The sequence below is a fragment of the Pantherophis guttatus genome, chromosome 3 (assembly GCF_059756535.1).
Source record: "Pantherophis guttatus breed Tessera chromosome 3, ASM5975653v1, whole genome shotgun sequence".
Taxonomy (NCBI): Eukaryota; Metazoa; Chordata; class Lepidosauria; order Squamata; family Colubridae; genus Pantherophis; species Pantherophis guttatus.
In genome coordinates this window covers 211652670-211672913 of record NC_142065.1, presented here as the reverse complement: position 1 = coordinate 211672913, position 20244 = coordinate 211652670, and the positions used below count along the sequence as shown (strand labels likewise).

General features: G+C 46.9%; 1 protein-coding gene across 3 annotated transcripts in view; it reads left to right on the top strand.

The window, feature by feature from the left end:
- The first annotated feature begins 609 nt into the window (after positions 1 to 609).
- The window catches only part of TSNARE1 (t-SNARE domain containing 1), a 298959-nt gene continuing 279324 nt past the window's right edge, over positions 610 to 20244 (top strand). Inside the window, exon 1 of one of the 3 annotated variants that reach the window (XM_060681797.2) lies at positions 610 to 680. The gene's annotated coding sequence lies outside the window, so the exon portion shown is untranslated. The remainder of the gene's footprint in view (positions 681 to 20244) is intronic. The other 2 variants (XM_060681796.2, XM_087890951.1) reach the window with 2 other exon arrangements.

Genomic DNA, 20244 nt, shown 5'->3' with positions numbered 1-20244 from the left:
TTAATTGTAATGTATACGATTGTCACACACACATAGCAATATAATGCAACATTGTAATAGATAAAATACCATGGTGTATGCAGACAATACAAAGTATCGTATCATCTAATGTAACATTGTCATCTAAATAAATCGCAATATTGTAAAATAATCAAATCGAGGGATGGAGGTGGGAAATGACCATGAAATAACAAAAGCTTAAAGAGGGAATAAAATCTAGGGAGCTTTTTTTCGGGATAGATTTGAGAATAAAACGACCACCGATCTTGCACGGGGCGATCCCTTCCCTCTGGAGATCCACCCTGACGCTTTAAAAGGCCCCAAGCTGAGATTTTAAAAGCCTCACTTCCCCTTTGTAAAATTTATGAATGAGAATCCCTGCTGGGTCAATCCCGAAGGGGAGCCAATCAGAACGGCGCTGGGCGTGGCGGCGCGCTCCTGCCTTCCTTCCCCTCTCTTCCCCCTCCTCCTTTTCCGCCAGAGGCATGCCGGTCTCGAGAGTTCCGCCGCCCGCCTGACCCGCCGCTTCCAGCGAGGCTGCGAACTACGGCCAATGAGAGAGCGCGCGGCCCAGAAGGGGCGGAGCCGCGGGCTCCTCGGAACGAGAGTGAGAAGAAGCCCGCGCAGGCGCAGTGAGGTTTCGCTTTCAGCCCGGGCAAGGCGGCGGCGAAGTGTTGCAGGTGAGAAGCTGCGCGCGCAGATGCGCCCCTTGCGCTGGGCCATCCTCTCCGCCCGCCTCGTTGCGCAGCGCTTCTGGAGGATTGGGGGGGGAGGGGGAAGTCATAAAGTGGGGCGGGAGGGGGGGGCTGCAAGGTGGGCGAGCTTGGAAAGTGCCCCGGGGAAAGGAGGGGGGGGGTGTCGTCTTTTGGGGCGTGCCTCGGGCTGGAAACCTCGCCCAGCCATTTGCAACCGGGCGCCCGCGGGCGCCCAGGATTGCAACTCGCGATGCGCGGGTTTGTTGGATGGGGAATTGGCGGGGGGGGGCACAAAGGCCTCCTCTCCCACCTTTCTATTTTTTATTTTTTTTTTGTGGAGGGGGAGGTTTGGTGTCATAGTAACAATGTTGCATTGAGGATGCTGAGACCTGACTTGCATTTTCGCACAACCTTGGAGGATCGCTGTTTGTTTATTTATTTATTTATTTATTTATTAATTTTTGCAGAGTTAAAATCCCCGGTTTGGGCTTCTTTTGAGTCCTTCTTGGCCTGTCTCCTTTCCCCCCCCCAAAGAGCGGGATGGGCGTCTCTGAATTGCCTGGGGCTCCTGGAAGGAGGGTCTCTGACCATGGGCAGAGTGCCCCTCCTACCTCCTAGGACAGTGATGGCTAACTTTTTTGCCATCGGTGTGTGTGTGTGTGCCCACACCCATAATTATATGCCTCCCCGCCCCCCCCGCATTTGGCATGTGATGGCCCGGTGGGCCCGGTAGGCCCTTTTTTTGCTCTCCCCAGGCTCCAGAGCCTCTCTAGGAGCCTGGGGAGGCTGAAAATGGCCTATTTGCGGCCTCCGGAGGGCCTCTGGGGGATGGGGAAGGCCGTTTTCGCCCTCCCCAGGTTCCTAGTGAGACTCTGGAGAATGAGGAGAAAAAAAAACGGGCCTACCGGTCCCACTGGAAGGTGACAAATGGGCCGTTTCCGGCTTCCTAGAGAGGCTCTGGAGCCTGGGGAGAGCAAAAAATGGGCCTCCCTCCCACATCCCAAGGCCCTCCGGAGGCAGGAAACAGCCTGTTTCAGTGGTGGGTTCCTCCCGGTTCGGTCCGGTTCGGCCGAGCCGGTAGCAGTGACGATATGACGTCACCAAACCGGTTCTCCCCCCCGCCCTCCCACCCCCCCACCCCCCCACGTTATTCTTACCTTTTATTTGGTCCCACCCCCAATCTATTGCTGCCTCCTGAGTCCCAGCTGATGACTAGAGGGAAAAAAACTGTTTAAACTCTTGCCGCGGGGCTTCCAAGGGCCGCCCTACAGCTGATCAGTGTTAAAAGCAAACAAATGAGTCGGGTCATAAGGGCGAGGACTGGTCGTAAGTGCGAGGACCTTCCAGAAATGACTCTGACCAGCTAGCCATGCCCACCTAGCCACATGACCGCCAAGCCACACCCACAAAATAAGCCACGCCCACAGAACCGGTAGTAAAAAAAATTAGAACCCCTCCCTGGCCTGTTTCCCTACTTCTGGTTGGTCCAGAAGGCCTGAAAATCAGCTGGCGCGCCGGAGCTGAGCTCTCGTGCCCTCTGATATGACTCCGCATGCCACCTGGGGCACGCGTGCCATAGGTTCGCCATCAGGGTCCTAGGAGAATGGCGGTGCGCGGGCCGTCCTCGAGTTTACAACCGTTCGTTTTAAGGGACGGTTCGAAGGGACAAAACGGCACTGGGGAAAAAAGGGGACTTGACAACTGTTTTTTTCACGCTTAACGACCGTCCCCGGGGTCACGTGATCCAAAGTCAGACCCTTGGCCGCTGACTCATATTGATGACGGTCGCACGGGATCTGAGGAGCAAAGTCAAAGCGGAAGCCAGATTCACTTAACCTATCAAGTGAATGCACTGATTCACTTAACAGCCGTGGCAAGGAAGGTTGTAAAATGGGGGCAAAATGCACTTAACCACTGTCTCACTTAGCAACCGAAGTTTTGGGCTCAGTTGTGGTTGTAAATCGAGACTGCCTGTCTTATAGGATGGTTGGTTGCACAGTCAGCCAGATGTTAGGACTGGATTGGACAGTTTTGTCCACCTGTCGAATCTTTCCCAAGGACCCGGGAGAGGCAGATGTGGGGGTCTGATGATGTTAAAGGATGATGATGATGATGATGATGATGATGATATTAAAGGATGTAAGCTGCTCCAAGCAAAGCTGCCTTTTGCAATTGCAAAAAAAAAAATAAAAAAATAAAAATCCAGTATTTCCCCCCCATGCCATCACTCTGCTAAACAACTAATTCCCACAACACTGTCAAACTATCTAGTAAGGCTGTATTACTATTATCCTTCTCGTCTTTCCCATTACCTATCTCCTTATCTTCTTAGGACTATAACTGTGGTTGCTTGTATCTTACTATTTATATGGTTTTATTTAGTATCCTAGTATGATTTGTGTTAATCGTTTATTTAATATCCTATGGCTGTCACTAAGTGTTGCATCGTATGATTTATGATGAACGTATTTTATGGTCATGATCATTGCTTGTATGCACACTGAGAGCTTATGCACGGGAGACAGATTCCTTGTGTGTCCAAACACACCTGGCCAATGAACCTATTCTATTCTATTGTATTCTATTCTGTTCTGCTCTGCTCTGCTCTGCTCTGCTCTGCTCTACTCTCTGTTCTGTTCTACTCTACTCTGCATTCCACTCCACTCCACTCCACTCTACATTCTATTCTAGTCTAGTCTAGTCTAGTCTAGTCTAGTCTAGTCTAGTCTAGTCTAGTCTAGTCTAGTCTAGTCTAGTCTACTCTACTCTCTGTTCTGTTCTACTCTACTCTGCATTCCACTCCACTCCACTCTACATTCTACTCTACTCTACTCTACTCTACTCTCTGTTCTGTTCTGTTCTACTCTACATTCCACTCCACTCTGCATTCCATTCTATTCCATTCCATTCCACTCCACTCCACATTCTATTTTTAAATTTTAAATTCGTCTTTTTATAGGGGTATGGGTAAGGCATTTTAAATTGGGGAGCCATCTTAGATTTAATTCTGTTTTAAACGTATTTTAATTGTTTATATTGTATGTTTTTAACTTTGGCTGTGCACCGCCCCGAGTCCTTCGGGAGAGGGGGCGGTATAAAAATCTAATAAATAAATAAATAAATAAATAAATATTCTATTCTGTTCTGTTCTGTTCTGTTCTGTTCTACTCTACTCTACTCTACTCTACTCTACTCTACTCTGCTCTGCTCTGCATTCCATTCTATTCCATTCCACTCCATCTGAGGAGGAGAAGGAAAAGGAGAAGGAGGGGTCCTTGAAGCTCTCTGAGCTTGCTTGTTTTCTTGCAGATGTTTCATTACCCAACTAGGTAACATCATCAGTGATAGAAGGGAGAAGGCTATGTTTATGTAGTTCCATGACTGGGGTATTGTTTACTGCTTGATTGTTAGTCTAGGGTTAATCCGAGTGTTAATCTCGGTTTAACCTGGCTGTTGATTGCTGACAAGGAGTTGTTTTGGTCTGTTGGTTTCCTTTTTAGCTTTTTGATGATCTCTTTTGAATGGTATGTAGATATTGTTTCTCTCTTTGTGTCTGTTGATGGCAGGCAGGGCAAGCCACTTGTATATACGCAGAGAGCAAACCCCACTTCCTAAATATGACGGTATATATAACTGTTGCATATATAAGTGCTATATATAACAGTCAGTAAACGAACTGTTACAAAGCGAGGACTACCTATGCTGTCAGAGGATTAAGCTGTTCTCAGTAAATTATTATTTTTAATATCTTCATCCTGGGGTCTGTGCTAGGAGCTGGCTTGTCATGCTGTTGGCAGAGTAATAAATAAATCACATGAGAGTAACTTTACTCTGCTCCGGTGGGTGATTTCACATGTTCCTATTTTTATACTAACAAACATCCACATTGGACTTCCAAGAAGCCGCGGAGTTTTCTTTTCACCAGATACAAAAAATGTATGCTTGACTTGAGTCCTCGACTTACAATAGTGACTATTCCAAAAATATAATGGCACTGAAAAAGGTGATTTATGCCCATTTTTCACTGCTATGATCTTTGCTGCCTTCCTATGTTCGCATGATCAAAATTCAGATCTTTCGGCAACTGACTTACATTTATGATGATGGCTGCAGCATCCCGGGGGGGGTCAGGCGATCCCCATTTTGTGACCGTCGGATGAGCAAAGTCAAGGGGGAAAACGGATTCGCTTAACAACCGCGTTGCTGATTTAGCAACCCACAGTGATTCGCTTAACCAACGTGGCACGAAAAGTCGTAAAATGGGGCCAAACTCACTTAACGAATTTTTCACTTAGCAACATAAATTTCGGGCTTAGCTGGGGTCGTAAGTTGAGGACAGGGGTGAAATGTAAAATTTGTTACTACCGGTTCTGTGGGCGTGGCTTGGTGGGGGGGGTAATGTGACAGGGTGGGCGTGGTCAACTTTTTTAAAAAAAAACTTTTCAAAGCATTTTTTCTAATGCTTTGACAAGCTTCTGCCGATCAGGAAACTCAGCTGGGATCGTCAGAGAAGCTTTTTAAAAAATACCTCTCTTGACGATCCCAGCTGAGTTGCCTGATCGGCAGAAATGCCTCTCTGCGGATCAGGCAACTCAGCTGGGATCGTCAGAGACTTTTATTTATTATTTATTATTTATTAATTAAATTTGTATACCGCCCTTCTCTCGAAGGACTCAAGGCGGTGCGCAGCCAAAATTAAAATACATACAATACAAAATTTAAAATAATTTAAAAACAGAATTAAATCGAATTGGCTTCCCAAAACATTAAAACCCTTTGCCCATAAAATAACCCATTAAAATTTTAAGCCAGCCCAGCTTGCTGAAATAGGAAGGTCTTCAAAGCTCGACGGAAGGTCCAGAGGTCCGGGATCAGCCATATTCCTGGAGGTAGCTCGTTCCAGAGGGCGGGTGCCCCCACAATTTCAAAGCATTTTTTTTTTACCACCTCTTCGGCCAAGAGGTTGCAGACAAAATGCTTTGAAAGAAAAGCCTCTGATGATCCCAGCTGAGCCGCGCGATCATCAGAGGCTTTTTTTTTTTTTTTACTTTTAAAAGCATTTTTTTCGTCGGAAGAGGTTGTAGAAAAAATGCTTTTAAAAGTAAAAAAAGAAAAGCCTCTGATGATCGTGCGGCTCAGCTGGGCATGGGGGGGGGGGCAGGGATTTTTGCTACCGGTTCTCCGAACCACCCGCCTCCATCGCTACCGGATCGGGCGCTCCTGTCTGAACCGGGATCATGTCACCCCTGGTTGACCTGTCTGTCTCGTCCTTGAATAACAACAGTTCATTTAGTGACTGCTCAATGTTACAAAGGCACTGGAAAATGTGACTGATGACCGTTTAGCGCCATCTTTGCAGTATTTCTGTGTCCACGTGATCGAAATTCAGAGACTTGGCAACTGTCTCGTATTTATGACAGTCGCGGTGTCACGTGATCCCCTTTTGCGACCGTCTTAGGAGCAGCGGGGTAGCCAGATTCGCTTAACCTCCTGGGTTCCTAACTTATCAGCCTCGGTGGTTCGCTTAACAACCGTGGCAGGAAAGATCGTAGAATTTTTTTTTTTTTTAATTTGATTTATATGCCGCCCTTCTCCGAAGACTCAGGGCGGCTTACAATGTGCTCAGCAATAGCTGAGAAATTTGCCCAAACTCCCCTTCACAAGTGTCTCGCTTAAGAACAGAAATGTTGGGCTCCCTTGCGGTTGTAAGTCGAGGACTATCTGTATTGGCAGGGCTTGGAAAGAGCTCTGCATGCGTGCATGGGGGCTAAAATCTCAGCCTGTTGGAAGATGGCCAGCTGTGCTTTGGTTTTTTTTGGACGGAGCTGTAGAACAAGATGGGCGATGGATGCAAATAGCGTCAGAGAGGGAAGGAAAAGCTTTAGCAGAGCATTAGCCAGGATAATAGTAAGAATAGGAATAGGACAGTGGAAAAATCTAAAATTTGTTACTACCGGTTCTGTGGGTGTGGCTTGTTGGGGGGGGTAATGTGGCAGGGTGGGCGTGGCCATTTAAAAAAAAACTTTTAAAAGCATTTTTTCTACAACCTCTTCAGAGGTTGTAAAAAAATGCTTTCAAAAGCCTCTGACGATCCCAGCTAAGTTGCCTGATCGGCAGAGACTTTTTTTCTTTTAAATGCCTCTGACGATCCCAGCTGAGTTGCCTGATCGGCAGAGACTTTTTTTCTTTTAAATGCCTCTGACGATCCAAGCTGAGTTGCCTGATCGGCAGAGACTTTTTTTCTTTTAAATGCCTCTGACGATCCCAGCTGAGTTGCCTGATCGGCAGAGACTTTTTTTCTTTTAAATGCCTCTGACGATCCAAGCTGAGTTGCCTGATCGGCAGAGGCATTTAAAAGAAAAAAAGTCTCTGCTGATCAGGCAACTCAGCTTGGATCGTCAGAGGCATTTAAAAGAAAATGGGTTTTTTTCTTTTAAAAGCCTTTGACGATCCCAGTTGAGCCGTGCAATCACCAGAGGCTTTTTTTTTTACTTTTAAAAGCATTTTTTCGGCCGAAGAGGTTGTAGAAAAAATGCTTTTAAAAGTAAAAAAAAGCCTCTGATGATCCTGCGGCTCAGCTGGGCAGGGGTGGCGGGCAGGGATTTTTGCTACCGGTTCTCTGAACCACCCGCCTCCATCGCTACCGGATCGGGCGATCCGGTCCGAACCGGGAGCATTTCACCCCAGGAACAGGAACAGGAATAGGATAGAATATGGAATGGAACAGAGTTGGAAGGGACTTTTGAAATCTTCTAGTCCAGCCCCCTGCTGTGGGGGAGACCCTGTCTAGTCTGTCTAATCTCTTCTTAAAAACCTTCAGTGATGAAGCACCTACAACTTCTGGTGGTAAGCTATTCCACCTATTATTATTATTATTATTATTATTATTATTTATTATTATTATTTTATTATTATTATTAATTTTAATTTATATGCCGCCCTTCTCCGGAGACTCAGGGCAGCTTACAATGCGTTAAGCAATAGCCTTCATCCTTTTGTATATTTACAAAGTCAGCTTATTGCCCCCACAAACTGGGTCCTCAATTTACCTACCTTAGAAAGGATGGAAGGCTGAGTCAACCTTGAGCCTGGCGAGATTCGAACCTGCAGTAATTGCAGGCAGCTGGTCTTAATAACAGGGTGCTTTAGACCACTGTACTACCAAGGCTACCAAGGCTTAATTGTTCTCACTGTTACCAGATTGCTTCTCTCTTTGATTACTTAGAATAGAATGGAATGGAATAGAATAAAAAAAATATAGAGCAGAGCAGAGCAGTGGTGGAAGGGACCTTGGAGGTCTTCTAGACCAACCCCCTGCTCAAGCAGGAGAGCCTGTACCATTTCAGACAAGTGGCTGTCCAGTCTTTTTCTTTTCTTAAAACCCTCCAGTGATGGGAGCACCCACAATGTCTGAAGGCCAGCTGTTCCCCTGGTTTCTTGTCGTCACTGTTAGGAAGTTTCTAACCTTGCTTCGTTTCCATCCACTGTTTCTTGTGCCTTCTGGTGCTTTGGAAAATAAATTGTCCCCTTCCTCTTTGTGGCAGCCCCTCAAATGCCGGAACGCTGCCATCATGTCCCGTCCCCCCCCCACCCCCAGTCCTTCTTTTCTCTAGACTGGCCATACCCAAATCCTGCAGCCATTCTTCATATGTTTTAGTCTCCAGGCCTTTTGTTGTGGCTCCGTTACCTGAGCCTGTGTCATCGGCAGGAGAGGACTCCGAGAGTGAAGGAGAGGAGTTGGCAAGGCCTCCCTCTCCAGGACCCTCCTCTCTGGCAATGCCTTCGGTGTCCGCCGAAGGGCAAGAGATAGGGCCAGGGCCAAGCACATCCACACAGCCACAGATGGACAGTGATGAGGGTAATGAGTCTTGGCTGGATCCACGCCAGCGTCGCAGAGATAAGCGCGCGCAACAGAAGAAAAGGCGTGCCCGAGATTAGGCTGAGTCACTGGACCACACCCCAGAGGGTATAAAAGGGAGTGTGGTGGCCAGTCAAACCTTGTGACGAACAAAGCTGAAAGCTTCCACGCCATTCTGCATTGCTGAACTTTTGCTTTAAGACTTTGCTGGAGTATCTCTGGACTTGATTAATTCCGTAATTATTGAGCTGCTTTCCTTTGATGTATCAGAAGTGGGGAGAAGTTATCTCTTCTCTTTGTAAATAATAAACTCTTGGCAGGCAGCCACTAGGTTGTTGCCAAGTTCCGTTATCATAAGGAAAAGGATTTTGCCAGCTGGTTTGGTCTTTAACTCCTGAACGTCTGTTGGTGTGTGTGCGTGTGGTTGGGGACAGAACACCTTTTATCATCTTGTATGTAGATGATTGAGATTTATGACCTTACTTCCACCATGGGTGTTAAGCAATTCAGCCACAGTTGTTAAATCACATGACATGCTTGATAAAACCTTAGTAATACCACAGCTGGAATACTACATCCAGGTTTGGTCACGACATTACAGAAAAAGATGTTGAGGAAGAAGGAAGGGGAAAGAAGAGCAGGAGAGAGGGTAAGAAGCAGGAGTGAAATGCTTCCGGTTCGGACCGGATCGCCTGATCCGGTAGCAATGGCCGTGGGTGGTTGGGAGAACCGGTAGCAAAAATCCCTGTGGTTCCCGCCCCCATGCCCAGCTGAGCCGCAGGATCATCAGAGGCTTTTTTTTTTTTTACTTTTAAAAGCATTTTTCCTACAACCTCTTCCGACGAAAAAATGCTTTTAAAAGTAAAAAAAAAAAAGCCTCTGATGATCGTGCGGCTCAGCTGGGATCATAAGAGGCTTTTCAGAGTATTTTTTTCTGCAACCTCTTGGCTGAAGAGGTGGTAAAAAAAATGCTTTGAAAAGTCTCTGATGATCCCAGCTGAGTTCCTGTTCAGCAGTGAGGCTTTTCAAAACATTAGAAAAAATGCTTTGAAAAGTTAAAAAAAAAAAAAGTTGGCCACACCCATCCAGTCACATTACCCCCCATCTACCCACCAAGCCACGCCTACAGAACTGGTAGTAGCAAATTTTACATTTCACCCCTGGTAAGAAGGGGAGGAAGAAGAGAGGAGAGGGAAAAGAGAAAAGGAAGTAGGAAAGAGGAAAGGAGAGGAGGAATGAGGTAAGAAGAAAGAAAGGAGGAGAAAGAAGGGAAGGGAAAAAGAGCAGACCCGAACAAATAATTAATTAATTACCTAATGGAAGTTAAAGAAGAAAACGAATGAACAATGTATAAGGATGGGTAAAAAGACTGTATATTTAAACATGTTGATGAAAAAAAAAAAAAACTTCTTTAAAAAAAAAAGATGTTGAGATTTTGAAGAAGTATAGAGAAGAGCAACTCAGACGATTAAAGGCCTTAAGACTAAAACATATGAAGAACGATTGCAGGATTTAGGTCTGGCTAGTCTAAAGAGAAGAATTAGGGGTGACATGAAAACAGTATTCCAATATTTGAGGGGCTGCCAGAAAGAAGAGGGGGTTCAGCTTATTTTCCAAAGCACCAGAAGGCAAGACAAGAAACAATGGATGGAAACTAATCAAGAAGAGAAGCAACCTGGAAACTAAGGAGAAACTTTCTTGACAGTGAGGACAATTAACCAGTGGAACAGAAGTTGCCTTCAGGCGTTGTGGATGCTCCATCACTGGAGGCTTTTAAAAAGAGACTGGACAGCCATCTGTCTGAATGGTATAGGGCTTGAGCAGGGGGTTGGACTAGAAGACCTCCAAGGTCCCTTTCCATGCTATTCCAGTTGATTGATTGAGACACCATGTGACTCTGTCTTGCGGTTTTGGAGTCAGCTTCTCTGTTGACTTTGGCAGTTGGAAGCCGGCTGTGGAATTTTTCACACTCGATGACCATTGCCACAGTCCCATGGTCCCATGGACAACATTCAGGCGGCTTGGCAACTGACTCATATTTATGACGGTTGCAGTGTCCTGGGGTGGTGGTGGTGTCACATGATCCCCTTTTGAGCTGGGATAGCAATAACAACAAGTCAGCCAGTTTGGTGACTGAGAGCCATGTCTGTTGTGGTCCGCCAGCAGCCTGCGGAGCTGGCAGCAGAGTCGGACAGTGAGGAGGTTGGGGAGGAACGTGGGCCAGTCCTGGGGGCTGGGGAAAGCTCGGACGAGGGCTCTGCGTCGGAGGCAGAGAGGGAGATAGACAGCAGTGAGGCAGAGGAACAGCTGGAGCCCATTCCCAGTGTGTGCATACGCAGAGCTGCCAGAAGACAAGAACAACTCCGAAGGCGGGGTCAACTTGGGAATAAAGCCACACCTTGGAGATGATTGGCCCCTCCCATAGGAGACAAAAGAGGAGCGAACGGGGAGTGGGCTTTTGCGGGAAACATTTCATTCGTTCGATCGTTTCCAGAGTGGAAAGTTCTGTTCGTGCCTCTAAGAGACTCTGTGCCAAGTTTTGCCTTACACTGTGTTTGGAAACAAGTTACGTGGCAGCTTGCCAAACAAGATAAGGTTTGTGTTGATAAATATTCCTTTGAAAAACTGTTCATCACAGGCCTTGCTGACTGTGAATGAAAGTAATTCACAGTCGTGTCAATAAAAAAGGTTTTGCCGGGACCAATTCCTGCTTCCTGCTTTTTAAGGGAGCCTAGGTCAGAACAGTTAGCGCCTCAACAGCTGCAGAGATTCACTTAACGACTGTGGCAAGAAAGGACATAAACTTGGAGCAAAACTCACTTAACTCTTACTGAGCAATGTATGAATTTTTTTTTGTGTGTTTTTTTTTCAAGCTGACGGGGGGATTTGAAAACATTCTTTTTGTATTGCTCAATCCAATGACCCCTTCCTCTCCCGGCCTCATGCCTATTGATGGACGACTTTATTTGGGGTAAATCATGTTGCTGGGGAAAGGGGTAAGCAGCGTTTTAATTCCTTTCCGGATCGATCCTTATTGTTTAAATATTGAGCGGTCCGTGTGAGGCGAGAGGATGTTAACTAGGCACAGAGACCAACATTTGTATTAAAAGGATCCAAGGACGAACAGAAATTGGGCTTGTTGTACAAGGCCTAATGAAATAGTTTCCATCTAAACCAGGGGTGTCAAACTCGAGGCCCGCGGGCCGGATTCGGCCCACACGTATGCTTAGATCTGGCCTGTGGGGCCGTCCTGGAAACAGCGAAGGACCAGCCCATGGGGCTCCGTTTTCGCTGGCAGAGGGCTAGCGAAACAAACTAAAAGCAAAATGAAAGGATAAAAGTTTCCCCTTTTGCATTTGAGCATCCAAGAAGGGATAGGAAAGGAGAATGGGAAAAGCAGAAAGGCAAAGGAAGAGAAGGAAAGATGGGAAGAGAACATGGAAGGAAAAAGAAGGAAAGAGGGGAAGGAAGAAGAATGGGGAATGAAGAGGGAAGGAAAAAGAAGAAGGAAGGAAGGAAGGATATTAGGTGAGAGAAAGGAAAGGAAGAAAAGGAAGGAAGGAAGGATATTAGGTGAGAGAATGAGAGGGATGGAAGGAAGGAAGGATATTAGGTGAGAGAAAGGGATGGAAGGAAGGAAGAATATTAGGTGAGAGAAAGAGAGGGATGGATGGAAGAAGGAAGGATATTAGGTGAGAGAAAGGGATGGAAGGATGGAAGGAAGGATATTAGGTGAGAGAAAGGGATGGAAGGAAGGAAGAATATTAGGTGAGAGAATGAGAGAGGGATGGAAGGAAGGAAAGAAAGAAAGAAGATAGAAGATTATAATGAGAGGGAAGGAGGGTCAGAGGGAAGTCCTGCCTTAGCACTTGGCCACCACAGGTGCGCACCTGACATGAATGCTGTTGAGATGGCCACGCCCACCCTGGCCATACCCACCCTGGCCCCCAGAGGTCAAACAGAACCCTGATTTGGCCCTCCATGAAATCGAGTTTGACACCCCTGATCTAAACGAAGCAAATAGAAAACTCTTTTGCAAGCATTTTGGGGAAAATTAGATTTCAGGCGTGGTAGAAGCAGAGGCGAAAGTGCCGGAGCCTAAGGGGGGTGACTTCTGAATCAGCATTCGCATTTGTAGCTTTGGTGTCCCACTCCAGCCTACCTTGAAGGGGTGACATTAAGGAACGGCATGGATCGAGAGAGTGAAATAACATATTTTGTGTAGGAGTGGCAGAAGCTGGAGGTGGATGGAGCCAAGAAAGGAATTAGCCTAGAATTGTTACGTTCTCACAAGTGCTCTAAGTTCAACCCTTCCTGAACTGAATAGTCCTCGACTTACAACAGTTCATTTAGTGACTGTTCGAAGTTACAATGGCACTGAAAAAAGTGACTTACGACCCTTTTTCACACTTAACGACCGTTGCAGCATCCCCGTGGTCATGCGATCTATACTCAGATGCTGGACAGCTGACTCATATTTATGACAGTGGCAGTGTCCTGGGGTCATGTGATCCACTTTGGCGACCACCTTCTCACGAGCAATGTCAAATGGGGGAACCAGATTCGTTTAACGACCGTGTTACTAACTTAACAACTGCAGCAGTTCAGTTATGTTTTAAGTCGTACAATGAGGCTAAACTCACCAAATGTCTCACTTAGCAATGGAAAATTTGGGGCTTAATTGTGCTCGTAAATCGAGGACTAGTTGTACTTATTGGGTACCAATTTAGTGGGCAGCCGTTAGTGGACTAGATTCTCGTGTAGAGGCATGAGCAATAAATCAGTTGTATTGTAATTTAAGGAGTACCGTATTTTTCGGAGTATAAGACGCACCTTTTTCCCCCCTAAAAGGGGGTGAAAATTTAGGTGCGTCTTATACACCAAATGTAGCCCCACCCACCCACTGGCCCCCACCCTTTGGCCTCTGCCTCCCAGCAGTTACCTCCTTGCAAACAAACAGCAAGAAGAAACAGCTCCTTTCAGCTTCAGCGCAGCCTAATTAGCACAAGTTGATTGGATCGGCCTCCCGACTCTCAGCTGATTTGCTCTCAGCTGTTTTGCTCAAGGGCTCTGCTGCTTGCTGCAAAGACGCAAATTACTGGAACAGAATTTTTTTCCCCCCTTGTGCTAATCAAGCTATGCTGAAAACGAAAATGAAAGTAAAGCAGGCTGTTTGCTGTTTGCTGCAACCAGGCAAAATTGCTGGGAGGCAGATTTCTTTTTCTTCTTTTCCTCACCAAAAAAAGGTAGGTGCGTCTTATAGTCCGAAAAATACGGTACTTCTATAGTGACTTCTAGTCCTGCCTTAGCCATGGAAGCCAGCTGGGTGATTTTGGGCCGATCCCTTTCTCAGTGCAATCCACCCCACAGGATTGTTGTTCAGGACATCATTGGAAGAAGGAGTATTGGGTATATTCGCCACCTTTAGTTACTTCTAAAGTGATAAAAGTGAGATAAAAATCTAATAAGGAAATCAAGTGATGGGCTGAATTCTTTGGTTAGTTGTCCCAAAGTTCCTTTTTTCAAGAGGCAACTGGACTTTTTGTTTTGCTTTGAAGACGTTTCGCTTCTCATCCAAGAAGCTGAATCAGAATCAGAGTAGAGCTGGAAGGGTCCTTGGAGGTCTTCTAGTCCAGCCCCCTGCTCAAGCGGGAGACCCCAGACCAGGGGTCGGCCACCTTAAACACTCAAAAGAGCCATTTGGACACATTTCCCACCAAAAAGAAAACACCGGGAGTCACAAAACCTCTAAAATGAAAATAACACTGCATATATCGTTTTTTACCTTTATTCTATGTATAAAAAAAACTATAGTGTGTTGCATTTATGAAATCAATGATCTGCTACAGAGAAACATTTTTATTTCTGCATGCAACAAAAACATTTTGAACTCCGAAAAAAAAAGATGGGTCGAAAAACTCAATAACTCGTGTGCCGGCGGGTGTCGCACATTGGTGGTTGTGACACATATTTTGAGCGACGGGGAGCCGCAGCAGAGGGGTGAAAGAGCCACATGCGGCTCCAGAGCCGTGGGTTGCAGACCTCTGCCCCAGACCATTTCAGACAAATGGCAGTCCAATCACTTCTTTAAAAAAAACTTCCAGTAATGGAGCACCCACAACTTCTGGAGGCAAGCAGTTCCGCTGGTTAATTGTTCTCATGGTTAGGAAGTTTCTCCTCAATTCCAGGTTGCTTCTTGGTTAGTTTCCATCTATTGTTTCTTTTCCTGCCTTCTGGTGCTTTGGAGAATAGCTTGACCCCTTCCTCTTTGTGGCAGCCTCTCAAACACTGGAAGATAGTTAGCTTGTCTCTCCCCCCATCCCCAGTCTTTTAGTCATGCACTTAGGGATAGACGCCCTTTGAATGGTGTGGGAGTGTCAACTTGCAAAGCTTTCAAGTTGCCATGAGCAGGAGGGAGGGAGAACTGATAGAGCTGATTGATTTCCCTAACTGAAGCTGCATTCCATACATTCTTCCTGACCACAATCAGAAGGAGGGTGTTGGATTTCACAGCCAGCCAAAGTGGTTAATTGGAGAATGTGATTTATGACATGGCCAGGGAGGAGGAGAGAGACAGGGTCATAGGGGAACGTAAATCTACGTGGGATTAGTTCTAACTGCATCCGAATATTGCCGAAATGGTGCTCCTAATAAATGACTGTATTTCTTTTGAAGTTCGGCTCATGGCTCATGAATTAATTAAGGCATCTTTCGGAGACTTCACAGGGAGTAGGAATATATTTCCAGAAAAAATTGCAGACTACAAGAGTCATGTGCATTACTCAAGTGACGCTGAAAACCCAGATAAACCTTCAAGTGGCCTCAATGACCATCTAAAAGGATGCAAATGACCAGCTGTCTTCAAGGAGTATCAATTCTTCCATTCTCCACAATCCAGTCAGAGTTGAAGAAGCTTCTTGGGTGAGAAGAGAAACATCTTCAAAAGAAAAAAATCAGAAAGTCCAGTTGCCTCCTGAAAAAAATCACTTTTGGTGATTTTTTTCAGTCCAGCAGGACTGGAGGACTGAGAATCTCTACAGACTTTTGGCTATACAATTTGGGATGAACATCCTTGGAATGGCCTGGGAGTAGGAATGGATTTCTAGAGAAAAAAAATGCAGACTACAGGAACCATGTGCATCACTCAGGTGGCCCTGAGGACACAGATAAACCTCCAAGTGGCCTTAATGTCTCTCTAAAAAGGATGCAAATGACCAGCTGTCTGCAAGGAGTATCAATCCTTCCATTCTCCACCATTTAATCAGAGCTGAAGAAGCTTCTTGGAGGGGAAGAGAAACGTCTTCAAAGAAAAAAAAACTCAGAAAGTCCAGTTGTCTCTTGAAAATAAAAACACCTTTGGGACAACGAGCCTGTAGTACAGTGGACTGAAGCACTGTTATTAACAACTGCTGCTTGCAATTACTGCAAGTTCGAATCTCACCAGGCTCAAGGTTGACTCAGCCTTCCATCCTTTGTAAGGTAGGTAAAATGAGGACCCAGTTTGTGGGGGCAATAAGCTGACTTTGTATAAATATACAAAAGGATGAAGGCTATTGCTTAACGCATTGTAAGCCACCCTGAGTATCCGGAGAAGGGCGGCATATAAATTAAAGCAAAAAAAAAAAACAAAACCCTGATCTGGATGATGGAGAATATCTATAAATGTTTGGCTTTGGCTAGTTTTAGCTCCTAAGCCTCAAGGCAAACAAAGATGCTTTCCGCTTTTCCTTTAGCAACAGGGAAATTGGTAGATGGATTGCAGCTTTGCTGACGCCATCGATGGGTTGCATTTAATAAAACGCTGCCGTGGCTCTTTTCGCTTCCTTCTCTCTTCCTCTCCCCCCCTTTTTTTTATTACATTTCCCTGCCTTGAAACCGGACCCCGTAATGTCAGATCAATTGGATTTGTAAAGTGTTTTTTTTTATTTTATTTCTTTTAAACTGAAATGCAGGTTGGTAACTTTCGGTAATCTTTTCCCTAAGATTTAACCCTCCATCTCCTTGGCCAGTCGGAAAGAAGGAAGGCTTGGGTTGGAAAATCCAGAAACGGCCAGCGAGAAATTTTTGAACAGGAGCTACGCCAGAAAAAAAAAAATGGCTCATCCAGTTGGCAGCGGGTCAAAATCCCTGCCCTCTGTTCTGTTTTAACAGCCTCGCTAAAATAAAATAATAATAATTAAAAAAAAAAAAACCCTTAGGCTGAGCGATGCGTTTTCTCGATTTGCCAAGGCCCGTTGTAGCTTTTTAAGCACAGGCCGTGTCGACAAACTCTGCGAGTTGTGGCTTGCTGCATTGCAGGAGGGGGCGATGATCTGCTGTGAGTCGACTCTGCTTTCTTGGGAGTGGAGATTTCCATCCTGCACCAGACAAAACGGATCCCAGGAAGGGCCAGTGAAAGAGAGGGACCCTTGGGCCTAGAAAGGGAAGAGTGATGTGGTCTTCGTTGTTTAGAGAGCGCACTTCCATCAGCTACTTTGCGTTAATATGTGACAGAGTCCTATAATAAGGATGAGGATTCCCTGGACTGGTGGGGTGTGGGCTGCAACTCAAAAGAGTAAGACACAACTTAGCTCTGATACAAATCAGAATAGAGCTGGAAGGGGGCTTTGGAAGTCTTCTAGTCCAGTCTCCTGCTCTGGCAAGAGATAACCTTTGAGAAAAGTGGCTGTCCATTCTCTTCTTGAAAATCTCCAGTGATGGAGCACCTAGAACAGTGATGGCTAACCTTTTTGCCATCGTGTGCCAAAAGCGGGGGGAGTGCAGGGGGTTGCATGTGCATGTGCCCACACCCATAATTCAATGCACCCCTCCCCCCACGCATGCACCTGCGCCACCCTCCCGCGTTCCCCCTGCTTTCGGCACGCAATGCCACAATGGGCCCAGTAGGCACATTTTTCGCCCTCCCCAGGCTCCAAAGTCTTTCTTGGAGCCTGGTGAGGGCAAAAACAGCCTTCCCCACTCCCCTGGAGGCCAGAAACAGCCTGTTTCCCGACTTCCGGTGGGCCCGGAAGGCTAGAAAATCAGCGGGCTGGCACACGCATGTGTGCTAGAGCTGATCTAGGGCAATGTTTGTGTGCCCACAGATATGGCTCCACGTGCCACCTGTGGCACGCGTGCCATAGGTTTGCCATCACGGACCTAGAACTTCTGGAGGCAAGCAGTTCCACTGGTTAATTGTCCTCGCTGTTGGGAAGTTTCTCCTTAATTCCAGGTTGCTTCTCTCCTTGATTAGTTTCCATCCATTGATTCTTGTCCTGCCTTTAGGTGCTTTGGAGAATAAGTTGACCCCCTCTTCTTTATGGCAGCCCCTCAAATACTGGAATACTGCTATCTTGTCACCCCTAGTCCTTCTTTTCTCTAGACTAGCCAGACCCAAATCCTGCAACTCTTCTTCATATGTTTTAGCCACCAGGCTGTCAACTTGCAAAGCTTTCAAGTTGCCATGAGCAGGAGGGAGGGAGAACTGAAGTGAATTCCATACATTCTTCCTGACCGCAATCAGAAGGAGGGTGTTAGGTTTCACAGCCAGCCAAAGTGGTTAATTGGAGAATGTGATTTATGACATGGCCAGAGAGGAGGGGAGAGACAGGGTCATAGGGGAACGTAAATCTACGTAGGATTAGTCCTAACTGCATCCCAGTTTTGCCGGAATGTTGCTCCTAATAAATGACTATATTTCCTTTGAAGTTTGGATCATGGCTCATGAATTAATTAGGGCATCTTTCGGAAACTTGACACAGGCCTTTAATCATCTTAGTTGCTCTTCTCTGCACTTTTTCCAAAGTCTCATTGTCAACACTGTTTTTCATGTCACCCGGGAGGTAACACGAGGCTGGCTCCAGAGGATCATAAATGCTTCTCTGAGAGAGGGTTTCTTGCCTCCCGCCTTGAAAGAGGCGGTGGTGAGGCCCCTCCTCAAGAAGCCTTCTCTGGACCCGCCTGTAATGGCAAACTACCGTCCGGTCTCCAACCTTCGCTTTATTGCGAAGGTTGTTGAGAGTGTGGTTGTGCAACAGCTCCCACAGTACCTGGATGAAACCGTCTATCTAGATCCGTGCCAGTCCGGCTTCAGGCCTGGGTACAGCACGGAGACGGCATTGGTCGCATTGGTGGATGATCTCTGGAGGGCTCGGGACAGGGGTTGTTCCTCTGTTCTGGTCCTATTAGACCTCTCAGCGGCTTTTGATACCATCGACCATGGTATCATGCTGCGCCGGCTGGTGGGACTGGGGGTGGGAGGCACCGTGTTGCGGTGGTTCTCCTCCTATCTCTCTGACCGGTCGCAGTCTGTGTTGGCAGGGGGGCAGAGGTCGACCTCGAGGCGCCTTGCTTGAGGGGTGCCGCAAGGGTCGGTCCTCTCGCCGCTCCTGTTCAACATTTATGTGAAGCTGCTGGGTGAGATCATCCGTGGTTTTGGGGTGCGATGCCATCTGTACGCTGATGACACTCAGCTGTACATTTCCACCCCAGACCACCCCAATGATGCCCTCGAAGTGATGTCCCAGTGTCTGGAGGCCGTGCGGGTCTGGATGGGGAGAAACAGGCTTCGGCTCAACCCTTCCAAGACCGAGTGGCTGTGGATGCCGGCGTCCCGGTATAGCCAGCTGGTGCCATCGCTGGCTATTTGGGGCGAGTCACTGACCCCCACAGAGGGGGCTCGCAACTTGGGCATCCTCCTGGACACACGGCTGTCTTTAGAAGAGCATATGACGGCCGTGGCCAAGGGGGCTTTTTATTAGGTTCGCCTGATACGCCAGTTGCGCCCCTTTCTGGATCGGGACTCCTTGTGCACAGTCACTCATGCCTTGGTTACGTCACGCCTGGACTACTGTAACGCTCTCTACATGGGGCTCCCCCTGAGGAGCACCCGGAGGCTCCAGCTGGTGCAGAATGCGGCCGCGCGGGTGATTATGGGAGCGACGTGGCGCTTCCACGTAACACCTCTCCTGCGCGAGCTGCATTGGCTCCCGGTGGTCTTCCGGGTGCACTTTAAGGTGTTGGTTCTCATCTTTAAAGCGCTCCATGGCTTAGGGCCAGGGTATTTGCGAGACCGCCTGCTGCTACCGATAACCTCCCACCGGCCAATACGCTCTCACAGAGAGGGCCTCCTTGGGGTGCCGTCGGTCAGGCAATGTCGGCAGGCGGCCCCCAGGGGGCGAGCCTTCTCTGTGGGGGCACCCGCCCTGTGGAATGAGCTGCCTCCTGGAATACGACTGATCCCGGACCTCTGGACCTTCCGTAAAGCCCTGAAGACGTTTTTATTTCATCAAGCCGGCCTAGCCTAAATGGTTTTTTAATTGGGATTTTAAATTTTATGGATTTGGGGTTTTAAATTTGGGTAGCCAATGATTTAATTCTTTTAATTATCTTAACTTTTGCATTTGTATGTTTTTTAATTTTGGCTGTTCACCGCCCTGAGTCCCTTCTGGGAGAAGGGCGGTATACAAATTAAATTAATAAAATAAAATGTTTTTAATTTCTGATATGATGTTTTTTTATAACGTGGGGACCAAAACTGGAAGCAATATCCCAGGTGTGGCCTTAACCACGGCATTATGAAGTGTTAGTACCACTTTATAATGCCCTGGTTAGACCACACTTGGAATATTGCATTCCTGTTTTGGTCGCGACAATAGAAAAAGATGTTGAGTGCCGAGAAGAGCAGCGAAGATGATTAGGGGGCTGGAGGAT